The sequence below is a fragment of the Gigantopelta aegis genome, chromosome 9 (genome assembly GCF_016097555.1).
Source record: "Gigantopelta aegis isolate Gae_Host chromosome 9, Gae_host_genome, whole genome shotgun sequence".
Lineage (NCBI taxonomy): Eukaryota > Metazoa > Mollusca > Gastropoda > Neomphalida > Peltospiridae > Gigantopelta > Gigantopelta aegis.
Window position 1 is genome coordinate 81,507,784 of NC_054707.1, and position 16,377 is coordinate 81,524,160.

General features: G+C 33.2%; 2 long non-coding RNA genes across 2 annotated transcripts; both read right to left on the reverse strand.

Moving 5' to 3' along the window:
* Positions 1 to 1,606: 1,606 nt before the first annotated feature.
* Positions 1,607 to 13,838, reverse strand: LOC121380460. The gene is made up of 3 exons (XR_005958936.1): positions 13,684 to 13,838; positions 5,866 to 5,983; positions 1,607 to 2,734 (listed from the first exon to the last, which is right to left on the reverse strand). It is a non-coding gene; the product is annotated as an uncharacterized LOC121380460 (long non-coding RNA).
* Positions 10,303 to 13,026, reverse strand: LOC121380461. Its single transcript, XR_005958937.1, has 2 exons — positions 12,815 to 13,026; positions 10,303 to 11,567 (listed from the first exon to the last, which is right to left on the reverse strand). It is a non-coding gene; the product is annotated as an uncharacterized LOC121380461 (long non-coding RNA).
* Positions 13,839 to 16,377: the final 2,539 nt, after the last annotated feature.

A 16,377-nucleotide genomic window follows, 5' to 3' on the forward strand; every position in this document is an offset into this window, starting at 1 on the left:
CTATTTTGGTATTTATTTCTAATAAATAATAAAAAAATTCTGGTAGTGAATTTAATCAATTGAAGTATTACTTTGTAAAAAAATTTATGAGTAAATAACAAGAGAACAACGAAGTGTCCAGTAATAAACTCAACAGAACACGCTTTCTCAAACAGAGTAAATCAGTCCTGAGAAAAACTTAAGGACAGACTTCCAGAAAAGATCCACATCTTTAGTCTAGTCTGCTGTTTTCCACCATGGGAAACATAATCTCGCAATGTGTAATGTGTATATAGTTTATCTCATTACCCATATGGTTAAAAATATCTTGGTACATATTAAAGTGATACCAAGTGGGACGTAGCACTTCAATGTCACACAATGACGTCATCGATAGGTGCACTACAACAAGTTACAGGAATGTCAATCAAATGAAATAAATTAAGATCAATTATGGGTAATAAATAGGATATTAAACTCGCTATCACTTTGTATCATGTTTATGTCGCTCATCAAATAACTTTCATTATCACTTGCTAAAGCTCGTGACAACTGAAAATTATTTTGCTCAGGACATAGACATGATATGAAAGGGAAGCTCATTTAATATCCTATAACTATCTCTGGGTCAGAGGTTACTGTTTTTAGGAGTCGAGCTATCAAACAATTATCTCTGGGTCAGAGGTTACTGTTATTAGGAGTCGGGCTATCAAACAATTATCCCACAGACGGGAGTCCCCAACAACATCAATTAAAATCACCTGTAAAATGCTTACATTTTAATTAAAGGCAAGCATGCTGGTTTAGTTATTTCACAATTGTCACCTGACTCGAAAAAATCACTTGTTCACATTGGTATATTTAAAAAAAATTAAAAAATTACCACCAAAGAAATAACATTCTAAATTTGAATATATGAAAGCTGAAAAAAAAAAAAAAGTGAAAAAAGGCAGTGATTCAAAGGAGAAGAAAACGAAGTGTACAACATGTAGTTGCATGGTGTCCACGTTGGACGATTGCCAGTATCACAGCCATATAGGTATAACAATCTGTGGTGGACCCACCAACTGCAGTAGAGCACTAGATTCTAATTAAACTTTCTAATAGTTCTTACATGTGTGTATCAAGGCTAAGTAAGTCAGAATTTTTTTTTTTATATATATACATGTATATATAAAAACAAGCAAATTAAAAATTTTAAGATACACTGGTGGCACCCAAGTCTGTGCACCTAAGCATTTGTGTTACATTTTAAAGTTAAAATCTTTCCTTAAAAATATTTGTTTCACCGCCACAGTACAATGTTACAATAAATGTGTCAAGTACTACTTAAAGTTATTTAATTTTTAACTTTTTTTTAAACTCAAGTAATGAGCGCATTTTTAGTGGCACCCCCCTGTATTTACTGGCCTGTATGACAGTACATAAGTTTGCGCAGCAAACATTAAAACAACCCTTTCTGTCGCTAATGTTCACAGAAACAACAACTTTTTGTAACTTCTAGACAACAAACACTTCCTATTATAGTTTCAGGAAAACTTAGATTATGCAAATGAAATAAATGTAAATGGTGTTCCATGCTCCTTATCTTGGATAGCACAAAATGACAATATAAAAAAAGCCAATGTCAAATTTATAACCATTATTAATTTAAACATAAGTTGTCTTATTAACAAGTAAATGAGCACAAATAGTGTCCGTTAGCCATATTAGACAATCAATGATAACTTTTATTAAATAGACTATAGCTAAAAGTAGGCCATGCTGTAAGCTTTATAGTGTGGGCAGCCATATTGGTTGTGTTGTGTCACTCGGAGGGAAATTCAAAGTATGCTTGGATGTTTACATTAGCAGATAAAATAAATCATTTATAGATTCATAAATTGCAATAAGGTGTATTGAAGCTTCTATGTAAACTTGTGTAAGTTAATATGCAAGGTTGATCATTACAGCGGTGACACACGTGTTAACAGGTGATACAAAAACATGTTGATTGAGGCTGGCAAAAGTATACTTTTAGTGCATTAATTCAGAGTTTTTTTCAATCAAATTATTATCTACCAGTTTTATACATATCTTCACAATCAAGATGTGTTGTTTTAACAATTGTTTTATGAATTAAATTAACGTTGTCTGTTTGTTTACAAACATACTCTACACTTGTTTCAAGACGTAATTAACATGTGCAGACTTTTGTGCCGTGCAGACTAATGTGACATGAGTATAATAGTGACACATTACACAGCTTGATGTGTGTAAATGACATTTTTCTTGGGGGAAAATATACTATTTCTGTGATTACAAACACAAATCTGAAAAATGCTTGATACAAGAAAATATTATGAAATGTAGTTATGGATTCTATTTGTTTCGACAGATCAGAGGCCAACATTTACAGGGTACTTCCTTTGGACAATCTAGAACACCTTGTGAACACTGCATACAACACCCACCACAGATTATCTCCTCAATGCCATGGTCGACTGTCGTGGGACTTCTAGGATGAAGAAAGAATGGGTGTGTGCACTTGGCAGCATTTGTTTTGTGAAATGTGTACATACCACACTTATATTTCCAACTTGTACACAGAGGTGGACACTCCAGAGAAGATGAAGTCTCGAGGCTGTGAACCTGCTCAACCCAATGTGTCGGTGCAGACTGGTCTCACTAAAATGACGACTAGGGATGAAAACTTCCTCCGTCTCTTGTGTCTCTGTATGAACATAACATCAGTGTGTTTCAGGTTGTCAGAAAGCTGCAAATAAAGTATGCGATGCTATTATAATAAACAGAAACAAAAGGCTAGGAGAAAAGATCTTAAAACTATCAAAATTAAATCAGGGGTTGTCAACCAAATGTAGTAAGTTTACAATGTGATGATCAGTGATGGAAATAAGCAGAAAATTTCACACAAGTCCACTGGACAAACACATCTAGAAATCTACTTGTCTATCTATACGGCCGGGGAAAAAAAAAAACTTGTTTCCTATTACATGCTGGAAAAATATAGGGTAGGTAGGAAAAACATTTTATTTTGGAAAATAATTTTATTTATGGATATTAAATAAACGTGTTGACTACTGGTATCCAAAATAACCTCTGCATGTATAGAAATGCATTATGCAAACCAACAATACCATTCATCACAGTGTTTTCCCTAGAAATGAAGTAAGGCATGGTAAAGTGATGTTTTGGGGGCATATTTTATGTGCAGTTTTAAATATAAGGGCTTTTTTTTCCATTATACAATTTTCAAAAGGACAAAAACCTTATGGCCATTTTATTTTCTATATCTATTTCATAACTTAATTAAAAAAAAGGAAATATGTAGTACTATCCACATAGGTGTGTTTAAAGGCTTCTTTTTACATGTGCAACTTATTTAGAGAATAACTAACAAGCTACGAGCAATTACGGATTATCTGTCCCGAGTGAATTAATGTTGTAAACCCGAGCCTCTGGCGAGGGTTTTACAGCATTAATTCACGAGGGACAGATAATCCGTAATTCCTCGTAGCTTGTTAGTTATTCTCTTTATTACCCATTGTCAATCTTTAACGATTTTAAAAGTATATTTACGTTCTCGCTGCTGTAACAACTAACAAGCTCTACCAGCCATAAAAATATATTCATACGCGCCGTTACCGGTGCACACCCAACAGTATCCACCAAAGAATAGTTCCAAAAAAACCCAGTCAAAATAATAAAATAAAAACATTTTTAAACATTTGTACATATATTTTGATTTTTAATTCCGTAATTGTTCGTATCGTAAAAAAATATTTGAAGTTCGTAGTAATAGTTTGACCGATGAATGGAATCATGAATGAACAAAAAGTCGTCCCGGCAGTATGTAATTGCCAATCAAATCTTGTCTTTTTAAAGCCAGCCAATCAGTGACTGTAGAAGCAATCTGCACACTGTGCAGAGATCGAAAAAATATTACCCCATATATTTGAGCTCATATGAGTAATAAAAATTTATAAAAGGCAAGGCATTTTGATTTTGAGGGCAACATGGTGCTAACCTATCTGTGGGAGAGTACATACAAAAGACCCCTTGCTGTTTAATAATAGGCAGAAGGTTTACTCATATACTAACACTTAACTTCTCTACTGGTCCAGGACAGACTTGGTTGAACCTTAATTGGATAGAAACCAGTAAATAAGTTATAACAATTTCTTTCAATGAAAACTGAAAAGAAGGGTTCTATATTTATCAGTCCAACAATAACATTTAAAAAAAATGTTATGAATATTATCTTTCCTAGTGTATCTAAGAAATGGTAGACTTACCAATTTTATAATTTGCAATGTTAGTTTTATTCTGTATGCATCCAGTATTAAAGTACACACTTGGTTTGAAGCAATCAATTGGTCCAATGAATAGAAATGCAGTACATATGCTCAGGATGCTCAAACGAATGTTGAAAAGTAAAGTTTGTTTTATTTAACGACGCCACTAGATCACATTGATTTTTATCTTTAATATCATTGGCTATTGGATGTCAAACACATAGTCATTCTGACACTGTTTTAGAGGAAACCCGCTGTCGCCACACAGGCTACTCTTTCAGAAGAATGTTGATGTAAAACTTAAATCATGTTAGAATTATTAACAAGAACATTGTAATGAAATATTAAAAAAAAATAAAAAAATTGCGTTCAATTTCTTTCTAGTCAGCATGAACTTTTTTAGCAGAAACCCGCAAAGTTCCCAGTGACCACTTACAAAAAATAACAAACGCATTGAGTTCTTACTGACATATTTAATCATTTGAGTTGGCAGTAAACTCCATCAGTATCTGTAAACATTCTCTCCCCTAGTTTATCAGAAGGTCACTAAATTTCTACAAGGCCAGTTTGTCGCTGGAGTAAATCATTAAATATAGTTATTATTATTAATCGGAACACCTCGCTACGCTAAATGTAGAGTAAATCGGAAAAGATCGCATATATTCGTGGAATTTTTTTTTTCGACTCTTCGCCCGATATCTCACGAAAGTTACCGAACTTCAATTTGAAGGGAATTAACTCCATCAATCAATTGTTAGAAGAAAACATTTCGTGGCTAACGGGTCGCCAATAAAACTAAATTTGCGACAGTAAACCACCGATATACGTCCGCAAATCGGAAAACACAGTAGGGTTATCCCCTAAATGACACCAAATTAGTGCATGTGATAGTTTTGGAATGTTTTCGTGGAAATCGTTGTTATATTAAAAAAACATTTTTGGATATACAAAAAAAGTTTTATGGTCAGCAGGTTCAAATTAGGGTCGGTCGGGTAACCGGAAACAAACAATATTTTATGATACGCCTAATTTCACTTTTTGAAATAAATGATTTGTTTTATTCAATTGCAAGGACAATGTTCTTGATTACTCAAAATGAAACTGCACTGAACATTTTTATTTGTCCAACGGATAACCACTAAAGTCCGAGCAGATTTTCACTTGTCAGGACAAACGGACAAGTGCTTATTTTGAACGCTATACAACAAACCATTACACTGTATGGTTGGAAAGACTCAGGTGGTTTACACAGAACATAACACATCACAAACACAAGTGTTGTCATCTTACACTTCTGTACATCATCGCAACCCGTTATTAGGGCAATCACAATAAATGTATGCTACATTAATTCATCTGCAAATCTCAATGTACAAATTGGCTGGTTAAGAGTAGCTTTCTGCATTCGTATTTCAAAATTCCCCGATCCACATACAATAACACCAACCTAAGGAAATGCATAGATTACCGGGTATCGCCCCGAACCCACAATGTTAGAAATGACTCAATTCAATACAAATACACAAAAATGTGAGGCTGTTATTGTGTGAATAAAAGCATTAAAAAATCATGACCAATTAAGACACACAACCTTCAGCAGAAACTTCTCAGGGAGGGCACGCAGTGTAATCGCTAGTTAAGTTGTCAAGGGACGTGGGGTGTACATTCTCATCTGGTAGTAAAGTTGCTTCAGCTTTACAGTCGAACAACTAAATAGAAAAAGAACAAAGACATATAAAATTAAAAGATGTCAGCGAAGAAAAGTTCTGTATGCACTGTATGAAAAAAAAAATTGCATCTTAAAAAATCATACTTTAACCTCGAGAGCTGAACATAATTATGCAAAATTAACCTTAAAATTAATGACAACCACAATTATGAATGAAATGACATTAACGATACCTCACAAGTGACAGTGTGGTGTATATACCTTGAGACACAGGCCCCAGTGTTTACAATTATTTCAATCATTGTTGCTTGTAAACGTGTGATTCTAAAATCAAATGGCTCACATTTAATTTATACTCTACCAAACGTGGTACAAGTGAAAAATTTAAAGTATCACTTTATAAACTGCTACGTCTGATGGCCATTTGTCGATATTATGTTTATGTCAATATATATTTTTGGGTCCCAAATTAGCCTTTTATATGGAAAAATGTCTGTATGTCTTGATATTAACATTATGTGTTAAAATAAATAAAATATTTTAAAAGGTAAATATATATCAATTGGGCTTTCTGAAATCAGTGTTGTACTCGTATTGTATGAAGTATTGTATGAAGCATGTAATCAAGCATCAAAAGAGTTGCTGACATTTGATATACAAACACAATTAATACATGTAATGTATGCTTTGTAATTACTGTAACAGTTCACATGTGAGACGAATGGCTGAAGTTGTACTTAAAACATTTAACAAGGTATTAAATGGTCTCATCAAACTTAAAAGAAAAACTCTAGCAGATGACAAGTGTTACAGACTGCAACTAGTCACATGACTCATGGCTTTTGACTCGTGGCTTTGAGAAATTCAGAACAGGTACAATGTAAAAGGGTCATTCCATGGCAATGATTTAAGCCAGGATGTGACATTTTGACTCTTATGATCTTCTTCAATAAAAGTCCTTTTTAAATAAAAATGCAGTTTTATCATTTATAGACTCAATAGATATAGTAGTACAAGCATGTCAGACTTAATTTTGTATTTTGTAAACAAAACATTTAGAGTACCAAGCAGAACTTAACATAGTTTCACTATCCTGCCAGTACTCAGGACCCAGTCATACAAGGGTTGACGCCATCAAACATGCCGCTGGGCATTGTGGAATCGACACCAAATTATAAGACAAAAGAACTGCTCATGGAGTTGGATATGGCAGAGAGCATAACAAAAGCAGCTTTGGGAATTGTAATTGGAAGACTGTTTGCTCATAATTGGGAATAAGTTTGGTATCGGATTGGGAATAGAGTATATATACTTTAGAGAAATTTATGGTAGATTATACTTTGATATTTAAACTAAGGTCTCACTACACAGTTCACTTCCAGGTGAAACTTCATTCATCACGGTCCACTATAGTTCCTAATTGTGACATATGTTGTGGGTCACATATTCACTTCTAGTAACTGGGGAAGAATTAAAACAATTTGTATTTTTAATGGTAAGCCCTCTGGCTGGATTTTGCCCATATTATTTTGTAATATTGTGTATCACGACTTTTTGGGACATGGGTGTACAGCGGATTAGGTGGTTGGTGTGAATGTGTACCTAAACAGGTGGTTCCACTCAGTACTACAGCCAGATACAGTTATATAGCAAAACATGAGATAGAAATGTTCTCAGTTTTGGAGTGAAAATAAATGCTTATAAATGTAATGTATGTTCGCAATGTCGTTCATCAAGATAAACGTCTCCGGCACGATATTTATTATTGTGATGTTTATTGCTGTGCCGTAACATTTATCCATTGGATCAAATTTTTCATTTGCAATCACGATTTAATAAAAATCAGGCATATGTGCTTCATTTAAAAGCCTCAACACGTACAACAACATATTTTAATAAATTTTAGACTAAAATATTAAGGTAACCTTTCCAGGATTAGATGTTTGAAGATGACACATTTTTACATTTAAAAGTTATTTTCATCCTGGCACATCAAAAATGCGGAATGAAAATATGGCGGAACAACAATTATTCGTATCAAACATTTTACGTACAGCCAATAAAAAGAAATATTTCGGAACTGAATGGAATTGATTATTCATTTTGTTATTTTTGTTTCTATATGTGCTTTGTGTGGGTTGCATTATATGCATTATTAATATTTATGCCATTAAAGTTTTTTTGTGGTTATTATTTTTGTTTATTATTATTAAAAAAATAATGATTGTCAGTACAGGCCATTACTTATTTTAAGGCTTTCATTTATTTACTTTTTAAAAAATTATTATTTCCTTTAGAATTTTCTATTAATCTTTTATTATATAGCAAGTTCTGGGAAAAGGTGAATAGACACACAAAGAGATGGGGAAACATAAATTACGAATAATGCACATTAACTGAACAAGAAAACAACAAGAAACAAGCAAATGCATATCTCTTGCCACCCCATTCCATTCCTCTATGTCTTTTCTCCCCACCCCCCTGTGTGTTGTGTATGTGTGTGAAGGAAACATTTATAAATGAAAAAGTATGTTTTTATTTAGTTAATAATTAAATTAATTAATTATTATTATTATTATTATTAAATCAATAATTTATTTATTATGTTATTTATTTATCATAATTACTAATATTATTCAGTAATTTATTATTATATTATTTATCAATTAAGTATTAATTTTTTGATATTATTTAGTTTTTATTATTCATATTATTATCAATTAAGTATTAATTTTATGACATTATTTAGTTTTTATTACTGTAAAGCGTGAAAAAAATGCGTGCGTATAAATTTCGCGTCCAACCTTATGTCGCGAAATTAATACGCACGCACTATTTTCCAGTTTGAAGTGTGCTTAAAGTGATGTCTCGATTTTCTAGTAAACCATAAAGGAAAACACAAACAAAATACAGTCATAATTCAATTTATTGAAAGTTGTATTAAAATATTCATTTTACAAAAGGTAACACAAATAAGTTAATAACTGGTAACATGTATATTGAACAAGCTAACATACACTGCAACTAATTTGTTTTGTTTTGAAATATTTTATTGAGAATAAAATTCACAAAAAGATTCACTCAACAGGCACAGCCTATACACGAGCTCTCCTTGACGGCGACTAATCGTTAATTGTGTTATGTAACTTCAATCGATGGCGACTAATCGTTTATTGTTTTATCTACTAAAGCTGTGAGTTGTGATTCTAATACAGGTGAGGTGGGTTGGGCCTAATCCCCTCTATAGACTCTGTACCAGGCACAATTGCTTGATGTAGGATAACAGAATATTGATTTACAGACAGTAACTTTATAACAATTACAGTGAGCTGTCTTTATCCACTTTTTTTTTTGAGCTGTCAACAGTCGTTCACGAAATTTACACGTCACGAACATGCGCTAAGGTATACATTCACGAAAAAAACATGTCGCAATATTAATACAGTTTACAGTATTCATATTATTAATTTATTATTTATTAATTGATTTTTAAAAAATATTAATTCATTAATTATTATTTATTTTATATTATTATTGTGGAAGAAACTCGTGAACCCGAGACGAATAATTGTAAAATAATCCTATTCCACCAACAGTTTTCAATCATATTTTTAATGTGCTTATAATGGCTGGCGGGAATATTCGAGATTTTGTCTATTTATACATAAAACGTAACTCAGGAAGTTTTCTTTATACAGTAAGTATTTATATTTATTGGTACATCTCAAAATAAATATAAAAATGTTAAAAAAACGGACCCTAGATGTTTACCTTGGTGAACTAGTTTGCAATGGTGTATGTTGTTACCAAGGTCAACGACAGTCACTTTTCGCACCCTTGTTTTGGCTTCGTACACAGTAAATAAAACATATCAATTTTTGATATGATATATTTGACAAAAGGTACTTTTTATTTCTTTCATCTTTTGAAACTTAAAATTAATATTTTGTCTGCTTGTTATAGAAATTTGACAGGGGTCAAGGTTAGTAGACCAGTTTTTATTTTAATGTGGCGATATAGCTAATTTTGATTTTGAATGACGTCACTTTGCATCGCCTTACAATAACCATACACAGGGTACATGACGTTTCCATTTTAAGAATACTCATTATGCTGGGAAAATTCCAATGTAAACTTGCTATTGAAATTTTTTAGTTTGAACATTACTAATGCATCTGAATGTGTTTAAAGAAAATCTTGTGATTAAAAATTATACCTTTTACAAATATGGATTTTAAGTGAAATTACGGTAAGATATGCTATATTTATTGTGTACGAACCCAAAACAAGGGTGCGAAAAGTGACTGTCGTCGACCTTAGTAGGTACCGCAGACCAAAACAAAAATTTACTTTTTTTTCTTCTTTATGGTCATAGTTTCATTAAATATGTTGCTCTTATTGAAAAAACATCACTATATTATCCAAATGAAGCAAAATAAAGTCGTAGTAGCCTTGTACTTCTGTGACCAAACATGGCCGACATGACGATTTTAATTGTCATTATTTTGTAAACCAAAAAAATAACAGAGAAATTTCTGTTGTAAGCTTATATAGATGTTACAAGCAGTTATCAATGTTGCATCTCTGAAAATTTCAAGTGAAAATATAAAGGGTTACTATTATTTCTTATAACATATGTATTCTTGGGGTAGGTTCGAAACCGCTCCAAAATGACAAAAACACACAGAAATCTTGGAATACGTAATTTAATGACGTAATAATTGATGCAAATGTTACATCAGAATAAAATTTTCAGTTCACATTTATTTACGCTTATACAATAATGTACATCTAGACCAATAATAAAAAGGAAAACATAAAGGTTTAGATCGCAGATGGAAAGTGGATACACGTTACATAAAAAATAAGCTTCTTGTTTCAAAATATTTCAAATATATATATACATTTACCTAGACTCATAATAATATTTAATACTTGAAGATTTCAATAAAAGATGCAATAAAACTTATCATATGTACCAGTCTTTTAACTCAAACCAGTAAAAACTTATCACACAACGAATGCCAATGATTGGCCAATATGTTTAATCAATTTCTTACATAAATATTTACATACTTTACACCTTCAATATCATTATTAGAAACAAAGCAATGTAAGTAGCCATATTTCACCTTTGAAAGGAATGTCCAAACACTCGTACAATATCAGAAAGGTAAATTTCTATCCAGAAAAAATATCCCCAAAACATATTTTAGCAGATGAAACACTTAAGGCATGAGACAGCAGTCACACACGTGTGCTAAATAATTTACTAAATGCAGCTATGATTATTTTGTTTCAATAAAGTGCTTTATAAAAACAAATTCAAACAATGAATTATTATAAATATAACTATATACCACTTTGAATTATAATAAAAAATTTATGGCTAGATCTACCAAATTTAGCATCCATGAACGAGTATTAGTCTAAATTTTTTGATGAATTATTGTCACACACTTTATTTCTGTTCCAGGTTCTGTCACAGTTGGAAACAGAAAACATAACAGCATCAAGCTTGAAGTGTAATTGAATCTATTGAAAGTTGTCTCATAACCACGTGTACTCTCCCACTCTTTTTCCATTTCAGGTTTCTCCATAGACGCACCGAGACTACAAATTTCCTGGAATAAAGAAAAATACCCATTATAACCATGGCTATTTATTTTTTTGTTTCAAATATTGTAATTAGTTTGACATAATATTTGTAAATAGAAATATTCATTACATCAGATGAAACACACCTTCAAATGTTTTTTCTGTATGTAGTTATTTTCACCTGTACAAATGGTTACCAATAGTGCCACCTCACATATGCCAATTTTAAGCAGAAAATTAATGTTCAGCAGAGTTCTTCATTAAAAAAAATATATGATTACCAGCATTAATAGAATTAAATCATGAGACGTTATCTTTTTTCTTATTTATAAATAGACTGAGACTTCAATTGAGGATTATATTGGACATAAATGTAGAGGTGCATATCTTAGATACGGTAACTGTGAGAGTAACATACACTGTCATAATCTAATATTAAGTGTACTTCTTAGATCAGAACGTGTCATTGTGGGATCATCTGTTAGTCCTTAGCTGATGTGGAAGTATTCTCAACTGTAATATTGATTAGAAAAAAAAAAAATATTACAGAGAACATTTTGTTTTCAAAATGTTTATTACTGACAGTGCTATCAATTTAAGAATTGATTAGCTACTACTATTTAATGTTTTAGCATTGTATAGCTATATATCTGAAACTTGCAGTGTCGATCGTGATGCTATACAAATGTTCCCTGTATTAAATATGCTAATCTCATCTACTTTACACTTTAGTATATTTTACAAATAATTAATTCTTTACCATTTTTAACAGTACTTAATATTCATTGATGAAGTGATGAAAAAGTATAATTATACTTAGAATTTAATGTTACTTGGTTACCAAAAAATTGAAGTTTGTGTCACAATGTGAGACGTTATGGTACCTGAGACATTTTCTTTAAAAAATGTATTTACAAATATAACAGACTTAAAAATTACAATTTCTCTGTATTATACGTAATAATTTATTTCCATTGCATTAATACTATTCTTTTGTATAAAACTGATCCAGTCATATGCTAAACTCATTCAAATTATTTACATGAAAATAGATTTACATGTCTATATTTGAATAGTTATGCATTATCAAAATGTTTTTTAAAATCAACTTCAGCTATCAGAAACTGCTGAGTCATCATGATAAGCAAAACATTATTTTAAGTTATTTTGAATTCAATATGCATTGTCTTCTAAAAATAACACTTCAGTATGATATATATTCTACCCAAAAAGCTAATAATGGGTGGATAAATAATGATAAAGCATCAAATACGTTTAATTTTATCAAAATGTGTCCCTGCTGTGAAGTTCTGTATTTTCGCTTTTGCGGGTCAGCGGTTCAGAGTTACCTCCCTTGAAATATTTTCGATGTCGAATTAAAACTAAATTGCTTTTTTTTTTTTTAAATTACCAAAAAAAATTTATGCTGTTTTATTATATTACTACATATATCTATCAATATCTCAGTGAAATCGCCCTTTTTGGGGCAAAATAAGACGTATTCAAAGTTTCACTTGCCTCAAAAAAAAGTCTTTTTGTAGTCGTTCAACTTCGGAAACAGGATATACATCAATCGGAAGGTGTGTACTTGTCATAACAACAAAAAAACCGTGCAAAATCATCATCAAAATAAGCGTATTCTGGCCTTGAACAACACTACCAATTTTGAACCAAACTCGTGACATTTCGGAATATGGGCGCAGCTGCGCCCCTAGCGGCGGCTGCGGTCGCTAACCTTAGTGCCAGCAAGAAGCCGTTCTATTGGCAATCTAAAATGGATTTCAACGACAGTCACAGATGACATCTGTGTAGCGATACTCATGGGAAAGCTTCGCCTAGTCACGTGATAAACAATGGCGCCAAGGGCCGAAGTACCCGGATATTCATTTACGATAATAAAACATGTTTTAAAATGTATTGTATATAAGTAGGGCCTATGCCATATGATCTCCAATCCTAATAATATTTTAAAATTTTGGGAGGGGGGATAAGGAATCTTGCCGAAGTTCAATTGCGGAATCAAAATTAACGACGATCATGATCATGAATGACATGATGTATGAATTACTGTCGCACCAACGCCCCCAATATTTGGCAATATTTCCTTCTTGGCAGTATAGTTTCCAATAGTTAACAACTTACTTCATATCTGACACCATACCACACACTACATGTACAAAGACACGATTAAAGTTTTAATTTAAGGACTTTCAAGTAATTTTATTTTGTTACACGTATGTTCCGCTTTGTGTCTCCTCCTAATTGTGTTGAGCACCACATTGGTGGAGACGAACAGGTCTATCATTACAATATGTTTGTAAAGGGACATTCCTAAGTTTACTGCATTGTAAGATGTTTCTGACTAATAAAATATTTCTACGATTAAACTTACACATAAAATATATTTTCTTGTTTAGAATATCAGTGTTTGTATATTCAGTGTTTTTCTGGTCATCTCAATATTTGTAAAAAGCCCAAATTCGATTTCCTCTTCAAATAATTTCGTACGTACGAAAAAATATTTTAGGAAATAAAATGAAATTTAACCTAGTACAGATATTAGAACGATCAGAAACACGTTTAATATACAGTAACAGCCACTAATATTTTATGCAGAAAAAGTCTACAAAAAGTCTGCTAGTCGATAAAATCCTAAAAACTGCAGCAAACTCAGGAATGTTTCCTAACATTTTATTTTGGCAGCGAATCTATTGTTTTTTTTCTAGAATTATTATTTCCCCCCCCCCCCCCCCCCCCCCCCCCCCCCCCCATTTTTAAAGACTTGTTCTATGCCACACTCTGCTTGGGAATTATGGTCTCTAGTTAGATTTTATCTTTATTTATAGAGAATAGATAAAAAACCGTATATTTTTGCACAGGACACAGGAAGCCCTCACCTCTAGGTCCTAAGGGCCTTTCATGGGATAGTCCGAAGGAACGTAGTAAGTGCGGTTTTTTAAGAAAAGTATTGACTTAACGTGTCCCGTTCACTAGTCCTTGGAGTAATGGCCTACTTTCCCGACTTCATTAAACGCTGTATCAGGCAAGTCATACGTATACTAAACACATGGAGGTTGTTATTGTTATTTCCTTTCTTTCGTTTTTCATAAAACGGGGGTCCAGGACCTAAACGCCCGTGATCGTAACACAATCGCAATTTATTCAGCCAAGTGTGTAGGCCGTGTTAGCGTGTAAGATATGAAGTCGAGGGTCTTGTTGTCCGTCCCCAACAGTGCCCCACCATTCTTAGATCATTGTTTATGCTTTTGGAGCTAATCTTCGCTTCCAGGTGTCTAAAGCTGGCCGTACACTGCCCTTGCGGCCTACGGTTTTTGACCGGCACCGTATTCGCCGGCGTCGTTTACAAATATCAAATTATTGTGATTTCTGCGGTCATTGCTGCGCCAAGGACTGCCGACATGAAATCACTGCGACATGGCTACGGCGTTATCCACACACCAAGGTTTGCATCTTCATAAATCAAGGCTAATATTCGTTCCTCGTATTCCTGAATACGAATATTAGCCTTGATTTATGAAGATGCAAGGTTTGCGGCTCTGCGATTCGTGGCGCAAATCAAAAACCGTAACACGCAAGGGAAATGTGCTTAACAATTGTGTGACGTCATTTCTTATTCGGAAACAGACTGCTTACACGTCTTACACAGTTGCATGACGTAATTAGTAATTGAAACATAATGACAATATTCAGCTCAGTGAATGGGGCACGTTGTCGTGTACACTATTAAGTCAGGTGTTTTTCCAGTCCCTACCAGTGACCTGCGATTCTTAAATATTTATTCATGTCATGAGTACAAACATCGCTTCCAAGCGTCTAACAATTGTGTTACGTCATTTCTCATTGTAATATACAGGTAATATTCAGCTTCGTGGGTAGGCGCATTGCTGTTTAGGATATGAGATCCATGGGGTTTATTCCGTCCTAACCAGTGTCCCACGATTTTTTTGATTTTTTTATCGTTGTTTGTGCTTTTGGGGCCAAACTTCGCTTCCAAACGTCTAACAGTTGACTGACGTCATTTGTCATTGTACCATACAGGTAATATCCAGCTTCGTGCGTAGAGCGCATTACTGCATAGGATAATGGGGTCCATGAGCTTTATCCCGTCCCAACCGATACCCCACGGATTTTATATCGTTGTTTATGCTTCTGGAGCCAAACGTTGCTTTCAAGCGCCGAATAGTTGAATGACGTCATTTCTCATTGTAACATAATGACAATATTCATCTTAGTGGGATATGAACTGTGTTTTGAGGCCTGAGTGGATACAGTGTGATGTGGTGTAATATATCAAGTGGAGGACCTTTACCCCGTCGCAACCAGTGCCCATGATTCATAAATCGTTATTTATGTTTTTGGAATCAAACTTCTCTTTCACATGCCGAACAATTGTGTGACGTCAATTGTTATTGTAACATAATGGTAATTTTCAGCTTAGTGGGTAGAGCATGTTGTGGTGTAGGATATAAGGTCAGTGAGTTTTTTCTCTTGTCAAATCAGTGTCCAGGAGCATTTAACAATAATGTTGCGTGACGTTATTTGTCTTTCTAACGTAACGTCAATATTAAGCATCGTGTGTAGAGTGCGATGTCGTGTAGTATATGAATTCGATGGTGTATTTCTCGTTCCCAGCAGTGACCCGGCATTCTTAGAACATGTTTATGGTTTTAGAGTCAGAGTTTGCTTTCAAGTGCCTAACAGTTGCGTGATGACATTAGTCATTGAAACATAATGACAATATTCAGCTCAGTGGATAGGGCACTTTGTCGTCTACGATATTCAATCGGCTCTTTTTCCCTGTCCGAAACATTGAAC